This window comes from Oenanthe melanoleuca, chromosome 5, assembly GCF_029582105.1.
Source record: "Oenanthe melanoleuca isolate GR-GAL-2019-014 chromosome 5, OMel1.0, whole genome shotgun sequence".
Taxonomy (NCBI): domain Eukaryota; kingdom Metazoa; phylum Chordata; class Aves; order Passeriformes; family Muscicapidae; genus Oenanthe; species Oenanthe melanoleuca.
In genome coordinates, this window is record NC_079339.1 from 20,955,831 (window position 1) to 20,969,126 (window position 13,296).

Consider the following 13,296-nt stretch of genomic DNA (forward strand, 5'->3'; position numbering starts at 1 on the left):
CAGCTTATATTTTTCTTTTCTCAGACTAATATCTGCACTTAGACACCCAGACATTTATAACTCATTTTCTTTGTTGTTGTTTATACTATTGAAATACTTGCAGCTGACTCCCTCCAGAAGGAACCTGGAAGAGACTGTTGTGTGTGTGTGGAAGAGACAATATGGGCAACAGGACTCTGGACTAAGGGAGGAAAAATGTATTGACAGCACAAACACATTTTCTGCTTAATGCTGGGCCCATCACTGTGCTAAACATTAATTCTAAAGCGAACTAAAGGCCAACAGCCCACTGCCTATACCCAGCTTCTAGCTTCATTCTTTCTGTTTATAAACTGTAGCCACATGATTTACAAGCAGATGTGTTAAATATGCCTGATCTGATTTCCATTTTTCTACTACTCAGAAAATCTTTTAATTAAAACAGAGAAGCAAACTTCACTTCACTTTGGATTATATTTTCAAGTAAATGCAATAGTCATGCAGAAGCATCTTTAAAAAAAATTAGTTAGCATCACCATTGCCAGCTTGTAACTCAGGAGTGATAAGTTTGTGCTTCTCAGGATACAGAACTTTCCTACTAACCTAGTGTCTGATTGAATTTGTCATAAGACACTGAAGAAGAATCATTAATGTTCAGTGCAGCAAAAAGGAAACCGTTTGTGGTTACAAAACAAAAACCTTTTTCTAATCAGCTTGAAACCTGAACACCTCCAGAGTGCCCCAAGCAGTTCCTGGGAGAAATGAATGTCATCTGAAAAGCCAGAATATATGACCACTTAGCTAGACTGAACTCTGAGACACTACAGCTGAATAGTCTGAGAATACTTTGCTATCTTTTTTTTCACTACCTTGAGGCTTCTTTCAATAAACAATTGATTTCAGTTTTTAAGTCCGTCAGCATATAGTTCTTTTAGTTAGAAATGAAATGCACATAGTGATCTTAAACTGTTCTCATAGGGAGTTTGAGAGCTCACAGGCCAAAGTGCCTCTCTATTAAAGGAAAACAGAATCCTGAAATTATAAATTATATTCTTTACAGTGTCAGATGGAAGCTTTATTATTACTAGAAAAAGTAATTATTACCACTTGGAAATCACTTATCTCCACAGTTCACTGCGGTAAAATAGCAAATAAGCTGCTAATTTATGTCTTGCAACATAAATACAGGGCATGTTTATATACTACTTTTTTTTTTTTTCTTTATGTAAGTGTCCTTTTTCTTTTTTTAATCGGTTGTTCCCCATTACATAAAATAATTCCCCAGGAGGAAGGAATAATGATTACAGTTAAATTAGGTTGTTAGCAATGGCTACAGGTAATACTTCTGAAGTGAGAAATTCAGAGAGGGCAATCCTGCAGCCAAGTGTAGCTCTGCTGAAACCCTTTATGCTAAAAAGGACATGCAGTGTCCTACTTTATATTTCAACTACGATTAAACTTTGTGCATTTCATGTAAAGAATTCTCTGAATAAAATAAGTGTTTCCAGGTACTAGAAGACTTTGATTTTCTTTCTTTTACTAATGCTCCATTAACCTCCAACATCTGCTCTCTCTGTGCACAGTCAGCAGGTCCACTAATATCTCCCTTCTCTTCTGTTCTAACAGGAGCAGTCATTTTTAATAAAGTTATCCTCTCTCTCTCTGTCTCTCCTCTCTACAACACCATTCTGGTGTATGAGTGCATGGTGTGCCACAGGGGATCTGTAGTGCTGCCTAGGCATTGCTTTCACTTTGTTTCAGCACTTTCTTGACATTGAATCAGTGCACTACAGTCCCATTAGAAACTTTTAGTATGAACTGGTGCCTCCAGAACTGCATATGAAAAGCTTTGGTGGAGCCAAAGGCCATGGTCAGGGATATTTGGCCGAATTTGTCACTAAGTGGTAGTAAAAGCCAGGGACTTACAAGCTCTTAAAATTACTTTGTCTCATAAGTTGAATATTTTTTTCCTGGTGGTTCCTAAACTGCTGACAAAGCCATGCAAAAGTATTACCTCATCTGCTACCTAAGTAGTTTTTCCTTGAAGCTTAAGACAACAGTTAACAGTTCACAGTGCCACAATGCACTGCAAGAGAAATTGAAGGACATAATGTAGTCTGCGTACAGGCAAATCCCTGGCAAATGTACTGGCATTCTGTGTGAGAAACAAGAGGCCCGGCTATACTATTTTGTGTGCTATGTTGCTGCTATTTCTAGGTCTGTATACTCTATTGATTGTTTTAATTGCCTGTATTACCGTAATGATGACTGCACTCCTAATACAATAGGTTATTTGTATTCATGAAACTAAATAGCATCCATGGAAAACATACTTTTAAAGTTGCATTTTCCTCATTCAGAGATAGTTCATTCCCCAGGGATGGAAATGCAAACCACTCAGAACTTATTTCTAGTAAAATTTAACTTCATGTTCTTGTTGTCCTGCCCTCATGAACTTCAATAAACCACAGTTCCTTAATGCCTCTGAGAAGCTCTCTTTTAACATCCCATCTACCATCATCAAGGGGGATACAGACCTAAAAAGACTTTCCTGCAACTCTATTCTTTCAAGTGTCTTTTTTCTTCACAGTCTTATACAAACATCTTCAGTTATTTTTTTGGATGGTTGTCTATTAGCTATAAACTAGATTTCAGCAACTGTTGACCGCAGGTATATCCAATTCCCTGTACTCTCTGGACGATTTAGAGAGACGATGAGATACCAGTGTAGGATTTTCTGAAGAGGTAATAAAAGAGAAATTAATCTGCCAGATGAAAATTCTTTGTTGTCAGCATTTCTCTGAACTGAAGGATTAAACGTATGCTGAATTCTAAATGGAAAATATGTTTACACAGTGCTCTGATTAACGGCCACAGCAGTATTCTGTGCTGTGTGCAGCTATGTGCAGCAGGTTGTCTTTAAAGGATTTCAATAACTCTAGGCAACCCAAAGTTCATATCTGACATCCAAACTTTGGAGTCCTTTGAGAGCCATATATAAAACATCTATATTCTTGAAAAGTCTTCTCTTTTTATGAGATTGAACAACGCATGTGTGATCTCATAGGTAAAGCACAGTACTATGAGTTCAGTCACTTGGAATTTATTTGTTTCCTCTACAAAATTTCTGGATTACCCAAGGCAAATAATTTCTGTGTTTCAGTTTCCAAATGATTAAAACAAGAAGATAACAACTCTGTTTAACAGATGCCTTCTGAGATACTCTATCAATACACAGTACTGCTGTACGCAGGTGTTATCCAGGGCAGCAGTGACTACCCTTGGAGTCAGCCACGCTCCAGGAGCACACGGAGAAGGCAGCCTTGGCCAGTCTGGCAGCACCCAGTTGGGCAAGTCAGGTGGCTTTCTGGGCTCCTGGAGACAGCACTTCAGGGAGGGCTGTTGCCTGGAAACCCGCACACGCCTGGGCTGCTGTGTGACATCAGTATGCTGATCCTGCTTAGGGCATACCGTGGAACAGCCTTAATTGCTACATGGATAATCCACCTAAAGCTAGCTTCTAACACAAAAAGAAGGACCGGGTCCAAATATACCTTGTAGTTTTAGTATAACCTTAGCCTTAAATAGGCAGATTCACAAACTGAAGGCACACTGACTGGGAGACTTCTTTAAGCAAAAGGCAGGAAAGCAAACAACATCCAAATATGTGAAGACTGGTAATGAGTCAGTAACTGTTTAGCAGGTGATGAACCAGTCCAGATGTAACCTCTGGCATGGAGGGAGGATGTTTAGGATTTTGATGTGTCTTCAGTATTTAATGCAGTACTCCCACAAAAATTCAACTGTCTTTATGTTCCTTCTAAAGCCTTGGAAATATTTCTCTGGGAAGAAGTTTCTGTGATTCAAGACAGTCCTAATGGGGGATGCTCTTTTGCTAGATGGGGCATTGATACTGCTCTGACTGATACTGCTGAGAGCCTTAACATCTGCACTGCACATAGCCACTGGCCAGCATCAATGTAAATCTAGATCATGCTTTCCACAATAAATGCTGTAATGGTTTTGTTGATTGCTACAATTGTCATGCATCTTACACTGAAGGATTTGTTAAGGACTCTCCAGGGTGGGAAAGTTCAGACAGAAATGTAGTGTTTGGTATGGTTTTTCAGGAGTAGCTGTGAAAATAATTGATTTTTTAATTCAGTAGCTAAAGTTTAAAAACACTACTACTTTTGATCTGAACCAAATGTGGCATGTTTTCTTTTTCTTATTTTCACTTAGACAGCTCCTGCCCTCTCTGCTGTTAGGAATTCCAGTCTATTTAGAATAAAAATATTTTATCTTTGCTGTTGGCAAAACAACCAAAATCCAAACACTTCCAATTTCATTACTATATCCTCCATTAGCATTACTTAGTAATCCGATCAAATGACACGGGGGAACTCATTTTGACATTGCAAATAGTCTGGGGATGCTGAGTCCAGAAAGTTTACTATTTCCAAAAAAAGAGAAAAAAAGAAGATAAAACAAACCCCCAAATCACTTAGCTCTTTTTAGAGTAGAATCCGTGAAATGCCTCTGCTGTACAGAGGAGGAAAAAAAAAAAAGAAGCTGCAAATAAGTCTCAGGAATGAGCCTATAAGTCTGTCCTGTGTGCCCTTATCAAAATGCTGATGTTATGCTCCAAATATGCATCCTTTTCCTTCACAAGAATGCAAGTTCTGAAGACACAGAATAGATCTGAATCATCAGGGAAAACGTGTGATGGGAAAACGTGGCATAAACCAACTTTTTAAAGTTTTCTCTGTCTCATGTCAGTAGCATTTTTGTCAGCAAAGTCAGAAGAAAATTTCACATTGTTTTTAATAAAGTTTTCCCCAGCAAGCTGCTTGTTTTCAAGGAACTAGGCAAAGCAATAGCAGTGAAGAAAATTGGCTGCAGCAGTCTGATATATCACAGCTCCTTTTGTTTGTTCAGAATGAAGAAATGGTAAAGGCACTAGCAGGAATGTCCTGCTTTCCCTTCCCAATTCCTGGAAGTGGTTCTGCTCTTCTATCTGTAACAGCTGCTTGTTACTTATGGAGAGTACCTGATATGATGCTCATGGCAACAATGCTTGGGGAATGGAGTTGACAAAGTGTTTTTGTAGCTGCTGAGGGATTGGAGTGCACAATGCAGGCAGAGAGGCAATGGTGAGCTACAATCTAGCAAAATGACTGAGCACCAGGGGTCTAATTCTGCCTTTGCACATCTTTTAGCCTTTTCTCCAATACTGCCGGTGATGTAAATTTTTAATTTGGAAACTAGAATCATAAGCCTGGCAAATCCATTTGCTAGATTCTTCAAAATCCCTTCTCCTTGAGAAAGAGGAGTTTTCCAGAAAATGAAAATTACTCTCTTGATCAGCAACCTTTACTTTAAAATATGCTTTTATTGCTAAGTTATCTCAAAGCTCATTAATTACTCTGGAACTACAAAAAAAAAAAAAAAAATTGAACAAAAAATTATTTCCAGTAATCAAGATTTTCCTCATGCCCTGAAAACACTGTCATAACAAAGTAAGACACAAATCATAAGTGAAGCAGCAGAATTCAAAACTAAAGGCAGTTTCATAATTTTCCATAAGAGATTTCTGTTCTTTTTTTTTTAAAGTTTCTTAGAAGGGAAGTAAGTGGTTGGACTCAAGGAAGTTATAAATACCTTCCAGATAGAATGGTTTATTCAAGTAATAGCTGATATTCTTCAGAATAGATAGCTAAATAGGTTACTGAATGCGCATTTACTAGGAGAATGTGCATTTATGTGGAGAACAACATAAGAAACATTCGTTGCCCAAACCAGAAACAATCTCTAGCACACAGCATGAGAAAACCATTGTCCTGCAAACATGGTGATCCAACATAAGATAACACAGAAATTAGAGAATGAATGAGTCTGTAATTCAACTGTACATGTATCCAAAGGCAAATCACTTCTGTCACTTGCCTGCTCCTTCTTTTGTCACTGTATGACTAATTATTTTTGCTTATAAGAGGATTACCATTTTTAGACATTACTAACAGTAATCATTAAAAAAACCACTAAAACTTTCCAGCAACATTGCCATTATCATTTTCCAAGTCAAGCAACACAGGGAAACAACATTTACATGAGGTTTTTAAAGAAACTTCAAAACCTGAGAGATTAAAAACATATGAAGGTTAAAATATGGCAGAAGAGAGAGATCTCTCCCCATTTTTATTGTTCATCCGATTTCAGGGTTTCACTGCCTTTACAGGGGATCTGAACTTTGTCATATAGTTTTCTAGGAGCAAACTAATGTTATGATTACTCTCCTGCTTGCAAAATACAGGTACTTTTTATACTTTTTTTCAATAAAAACCCAATCAACCAAATATATATATATATATATATATATATATATATATATATATATATATATATATATATATATATATATATATATATATATATATATATATATATAATAGTAGCAGAAATCTCTCTTGGGAAGGCTCAAGTTGAATTTGGATTCAGTATAGTTGATAAAATGTTTAATGTTCCAATTTCATTCTGATTTAAAACTACCAAACTTAAGAGTTTAAGAGTTTAAGAGGACACAAAGATCCTTGTGGGTCCCTTCTATCTCACAACGTTCTGTGATTCTGTAAACTGGCCAAAACATAAGTTTCTAAAGAGTTGCTTTTAAATATTGTTTTAAAATATTTACAAATAATATAGATTTTTCCTAACAGTTTTCCAATTGAAAGAATTCCTTATGATTCATTAGTATTTAGAAAAATGCAATATTAATTTCCTTTCCCTGATCTTCAGCTGGCAAAAGAGTATCTAATTAGAGTAAGGTCAGATTAAACTTGCAGAGGATTCTGCTCTCATCTGTAAACAGTTTAGCCCACAGGTCTTTCTACAGTTCTGTTGGATGTAGGTACAAATATGCCTGTGATGCAAACAGCAGGAGGGAGATACAGACACTTCGGCTGCACAAAGCATGAAAAGAATTCTCAGTGTTCTCCTGCACTGCTTTTAGAGAGAGAGGAGAAACAGGGAACAGAAAAAAATTTTAATCATTTCACATTTAATTTTGAAAAATGTGATTTAATTTTGATAGACTGTTCAGACAAGTCCCTGCTTTCCAACCACTCTCACCCATTTACAGCAGAACAAATCCTGACCTTGGTCACACAAGGATCCTCTGAAGTCAGTGTCAGGCTCCATATCGACTGTGGCGGGTTTTCACATCTATATCTGTAAGAAGCTGGTTTGTTTGAATCTTTGAAGGTTGCCATTCTTTCCAAGACAAAATAGGAATGTTATCATGAGGACAACCTCCCTCATCTAAAATGAGAGACTGATAATATATGCTTCCAGAGATGCTGCTGGTAAGGCATCTAAAACCGGGAATAAAGTCAGGAAAGATTTTGTTTTCATTCTTTTTATTTATTCTTGAGGGGTAGAAAGAAATCCTTCAGCCTTTGAAAAGATCAGAGCAGAGTGATTGATCAGGATTGAGGTAATACTTCCTGAATATGAAAAACAATGTCTAAACCGTTCTCTGGAGGATCTATTGTAAATGCTTAAAATTTAAGCACTTTTTTGAAGAATGATCTTAAAAGTTTATCTTCATCTCTCTTTCTTTTCATAATCTCCTGTCTATTTTCCATGCTTAGACTGAATCCCAAGGGCTTACTATACATATTCAGCTCACAGGAAATCTCATTATCTTTCAATGCTAGGCATCCCATCCTATTGTTGTGCCAGCAACACAGGCTATTTCTGTAAGATTGTGTATAGTATGTTATTTCCTACTGCTGTATGTGCATGAATCATTCAAACAGGAGAATATAGCAGTTCCTCCTGTGGCTTATTTATTTACACAAGTCAAAGTTTTGTATACCAGCAATACAGTGTATTATGTGCCTGGGAAAAATCTTGGCAGAATTGAATTACAAAAACCATCCAAACCAGGGAAGTTTCTGTTCAGCACTTTGAAATGTGAACTGTCTGTGATCTACTCAATTTGTTCCAAGACTGAAATGCTTTCAAATGAAAAAAACTGCAAATGGAGCTCCAATCACTGTAAGTAGCAGCAGAGAATCATTAAGAATGACAAGTGGTATATTTTTACAGTATATTTAGAGAATTCTTGAACATACACAATACTTCTCAGCCTTCTTTATCTCCCATATGACTGCCAAGTCTTGCTGATGAGATTGCATGCTTTGCTATTCCTCCCTAGTGCTGTACTTTGAATGAAACAGCTTGAAACTTTTTCTTCTGCTCTGAATGTTGCCTGGGTCATGAATGGAGCAGCAGCAGAGCTGTGACTACTGGGCAAAGACTAAAAGGCACTTAGCTGTACACTGGAGTTTCTCATCAGCTCATACTGGTCACATATGTCAGCAATGTATTATCACAACTAAGCTGAAGTGAGGTTCCTTGGGATCTTCAAGGAATAACTAACCAGATAGGCAATGAGTGAGCTCCTGTGATTATGCAATACCGGGCAATAGACCCAACAGACTATTTGTTAAGGTAGCACACTATCACAGGATGTCCCACATGAAGACTGAGAAATCTGCAGAAAAATGCACACAGGCAACAAAACAGACACTAATAAGACGAAATGAGCTGTGGGACTGTAGTTTACCATTATAAATCCATGTAAAAAGCAAATGTGTGTGCAAGTTATATGCACGTATACAAAAAAAAAAAAAAAAAAAAAAAAAAAAAAAAAAAAAAAAAAAAGAAAGAAAAAAAAGGGAGAATCTGTTAACATAATTTGCTGATCTTTGTAACATTCTGTAGATGGCAGTGTGGGTAAACCGTCTCTGAATTTGTAATATTGCAGTGCTTGGATTTTGTGCATATGTAAGACAGCAATATCTAAGCCAGCACAGGCAGACTTTGTCAGTAAGAAGGCACAGGGCATTTTTGGAAACACCAATCAACCCAGTGTTCATATGGGAAAGACCTCCTGGGACAAATCTGCTTTTTAAACTCCAGCTAGTTTAGATCTCAGTTCTCACTTCCTCTTTTATGAATCATGACAAACCTAATTTTGAGTTGTCTGGGATATGCCTACAATTAATACTTGTACTTCCATAATGGCTTAAGTGTTGCACCAAGCTGTAACTGCAGAATGGTTTCTGATAGCTGCTGCTTCCTTCCCATTGCTTGGGATCAAATTCAAGGCACAGCTCCTGAACTAAAAGTCTCTTTACATTTCTGATTTTGGAAATATTCAGCCCCAATTCTAGTTTTTGTTGAGTTTCTTTTCAGAACAATTCTGAGATCCTAAAATATTGCTCTACACCATTTTCATTTCTGTACTGGGTTTAAAACTGACATGACAAAATGAAGAAACCTGATGCACACCATATTATACAGACAGACATCAGGAGTCTGAAGTGAATGATTTAAAGCCCTTTTTGTAATGTACCTGTGTGCTTCAATAAACATAGGTGTTTTGAAAATCTAGAGATCATCAAAATACATACCTGAGACAGAGAACAAGAGCTCATTCTCAATTTATTTCATCTGCCAAGTAAGAATCCTCATATATTTTGGGAGCAGCACTTTGGGCCTTAATCTTCTAAGATTATGAATATCTCAGATATATTTGTGGTCCAGACCAGGAGTCTAGGACCAGGCAGGGGCCCAGCTGTGAGGTAGTGGGAATGGGATCTTCGGTGGGCATTAGCACCAGACCCTCATCCTAGGTGAGCTCCCATGGGATGGGGGTCAGCTGTGTCCCAGGCTGCACCACAGTGGTGCTGCAGAGCCTCACCTGAAAGCTCCAGCAGGAGGGGAGCAGCTCTGGGCTGTGCTGGCCTGGGCCCTGCTGCCAGGGTCCCAGGAGATTGTGCATGTCCTCAGGGCCCTGCCCCTCAGGTGCATTTCTGCAAAAAGCCAGTCCTACATAAGGCAGTCCTTATTTTAAATTAATGCTGACCTGATGTTGATTTATCAATAAGAGCAGTAATTCCATTCTGCCAAGCCATCACTGATGGAACTCAGTGTAAAACATCCTCTTTTGCAATATAAACACAGACCATGAAATCTTTTTAAAGGAGAACCCATTCATAACATGCAGTATGTGTGCCTGAAATGAATTGATCTGTAATATTTAGTGATGATGATTGATTTGTACCCAGAGGCAGGAGACAATTAATCACTTTTTGTATCACCTTATGTAGCATCTCCATCCTATTTATGTCAAATTGTCAGACAGAATAAAAATGAGAACTTTTGGTGTTTGAATGATAGAAATACTTTTCAATGCCAGGACAGTTTTTTTGTTTTTTGTTTTTTTTTACAGATCCTTTTTTTTTTAAATGGGCAAGTTTATATATTTAAAATGTAAAGGTGAGCTGAAGATTTTGAACTTCAGCAAATGGAATAGCTTTTAGAACTGGCATATCCTACCTACAAAAGCAGGATTCAGGTTCCCCAAAAAGTCTTAACCTGAGACATGAGGCTTATGCTCTTATCTCATCTTGTTAAAAACATTAAGGTGACAGCATAATCCAGACTTCAACTTTCCATTTTGATTTAAATTTAGCATATTAATCAACTCAATGTACCTTGTGCATTTATTGTTCACTGACATTCATTTCAGTCTAAGGAAATGATACATTTCACAAAATTCAAACCAGATCCACCAACATTTCACATAGCATTTGCTTTTACTACACAAAATCTCCATCCCAAGTTGACCAGTTATAATGGATTCTTGGCAGGTCAAACTCACTTGTTCCATGGGGAAGGGACATAGCTTTCCCTTGTAGTAGCACTGTAATTGAATTTAACTGCTATGTTTCTACTCTTTATTGAATTAAAACTCATTAATATCACAGGCTTTTTTTTATTGTTGCTGGTATTTAATTTCTGTGGTAAGTATTCATCTAATCAAAATAATTTAAAAAAAAACAGAAAAGAAATGAAGCGCAGAAGAGAAAAAGGTTAAAGTTTGTCTCAAGTTATTTGTTAATCTTCAATATCCAGCAGCAAAGGTTTTCTAGTATAACTCATAACAAGTCTACTCAACAGGATATTTTAGAATAAATAAGTGTGAATCTATATATGTAGCAACTCTTTCCTGCTAGAAATGTTTATTAGAACATTCATTCCTTATCCCATGTGATTTACCCATGATCCACCTATCTGCTCTTCTTCCTTCAGCAAACTTTCTAGCTCTCTCCTACAAAGTTTTTTGTACTTATTTTCTTTAAAAGTTCACTGGTTTATCTAGGTGTTTATTTGATTACTAGATATCTAGTTGCTCACCCCTTCACCTGCCTGACCACAGGGAGTTTTACACAGGGGAAGTACCAGAGCGGTGACTTACTGGAGAGAGGGTCTGCTGCCCACCTCTGGTTATGTCATGCCAACATGTCCCCTGCTCTCACTTCAGCTCATGTCAGACTGGTCAGAGGCATACTTGTACTCTCCCTGCTTTAATTCCACGTAGGGTTGCCTCAGACACCTAATAGCAGTCCAAATTCAAAGGAGTTTTGCTCATCAGCACACACCAGTTTAGAGGGAAGGTGTGTGATCATATGAATCCCTAACACCGAGAGAAGGCTTAGGTCAAACATGTTTGTGACAGCTTGTTCATTTAAAAATAAGTAGAAATCAGAAATAAAATTAATTTTGTTATCCTGAGAACTTAACTCAGCAGGAAAGTATTGTAGATATTTTAGTAATTTTTTTTTGTCATTCTTTCTGACCACCAAGATCTGTATCTCCATATTTAGCACACTGTGCTTACTTGGCTGTAACTGACACTCAGTTCACAGACCCTGGACCTGGCTCCTGGTAAGCATTTAAAAAAAAAATAAAAAACACATTTTTTTCTATATTCAAATAAGATTTTAGTCTTGGTGTCTTTAATTTTTCTAATAAACATCTGCTCATATTACTTGTTGAAATTGCTGGGTCAATCATAAACACAACAAATAGGTATTTTTTTCTTTTAAAGACACACACAAAAAAAAAAATCTGTAAATTGACAGTGGAATGAGATTTACACTGACCTCCTTTTCATTTCCTGTACAGAGAGGAATTTTAATGACACCTGCTAAGGTGCTTATGCCAGAGATAATCAATACTAAATATACAAGTAGAAAATAGAAGCAGATCCTAAAATTTTCAGTTAACATCATGCAAAGTGTGAAGTGAGCAGAGGACTTACCTCCTTATTTTAAAGCTGAAAGTTAATGTCTGACTACTCTGATTTTTAAGGACTATGGATAATATCCTGTGTTCTCCAGATTCCCACTGAAAATATCAAATTATGTTAATTTTGATGTGGCAAATAACAACTTTGAAAGTAATTTTGAGGGGCTTCTTTTTTCTGAAAGAAACAAAATACTTTCTGTCATCTAGGGGCATTCCTTTTATATTCAAGTATTTGGGCCAACTGCCTTTAAGTTTCTACTGACTTTGAGAAGGACTGGGGATGTAGCCTCACCATCATTTATTTGGTTTAATGGTGGTTTTTTAGCACCATTTAATGGTGTTTTTTTAGCGCAACTACTGAAAGAGTGGTTGTAATTAAAATAATTATACACACACAGAATGTGTATATTTTAAAAACAGATTTTGTTTTTCTTTACAGTAAAGATTTTATTGGCTTTTGAAACATGGCAATGATATGATATATAAAACTGTTATGAATGTTTGAGATCACTTAAAAAAATCACCAGTGAGGGCATCAGTATAAACCAGGTGTAATATAAAGCAACAGCATGACAAATTTCATTGACAAAGTTCACTCTACTACTTACTAGATGATTAAGGAACACCAAGGAAAAAAATTGCTACAAACAAAATCCAGTCAATCAATCCAAACTGAAATATACCAAGAACTAGCTGTATGAGTGTGTGTGTGTGTGTGTGTGTGTGTGTGTGTGTATGTGACAAAAGGATAAGAATAGCAAGGATAAAAAAAGGAATACCCTTTGTTTTACTATTTCACTACTCCTTTTTGAAAAAGGAATATCCTAAGAAATACTAAAGGCCTAAAGGTTTAATAGCACTCAAATTTAACAGTACTTAAACTTGTATCTTAAGCTTGACAGTTTAGCAAAGGAACAAGACTTACCAGCATTTCACTTAGCTTATAACTTAAATTGAACTTGTTTTCAAGCCTAACATATTTAGATATCTAAAGCAGCATTTCTCCCATAGCTGCCATAGCATTTGCACACCTGTATGCACACAGACACAAGGAGTCAGGGCAAGGTACCTGTGACAAATTCCCCTGGAAGGCAGGGAAAGGCTCACCTTGGGTGCCCTTGTGTCTCCTGAGGGGGCGAAGGGCTGGGCCCGGAG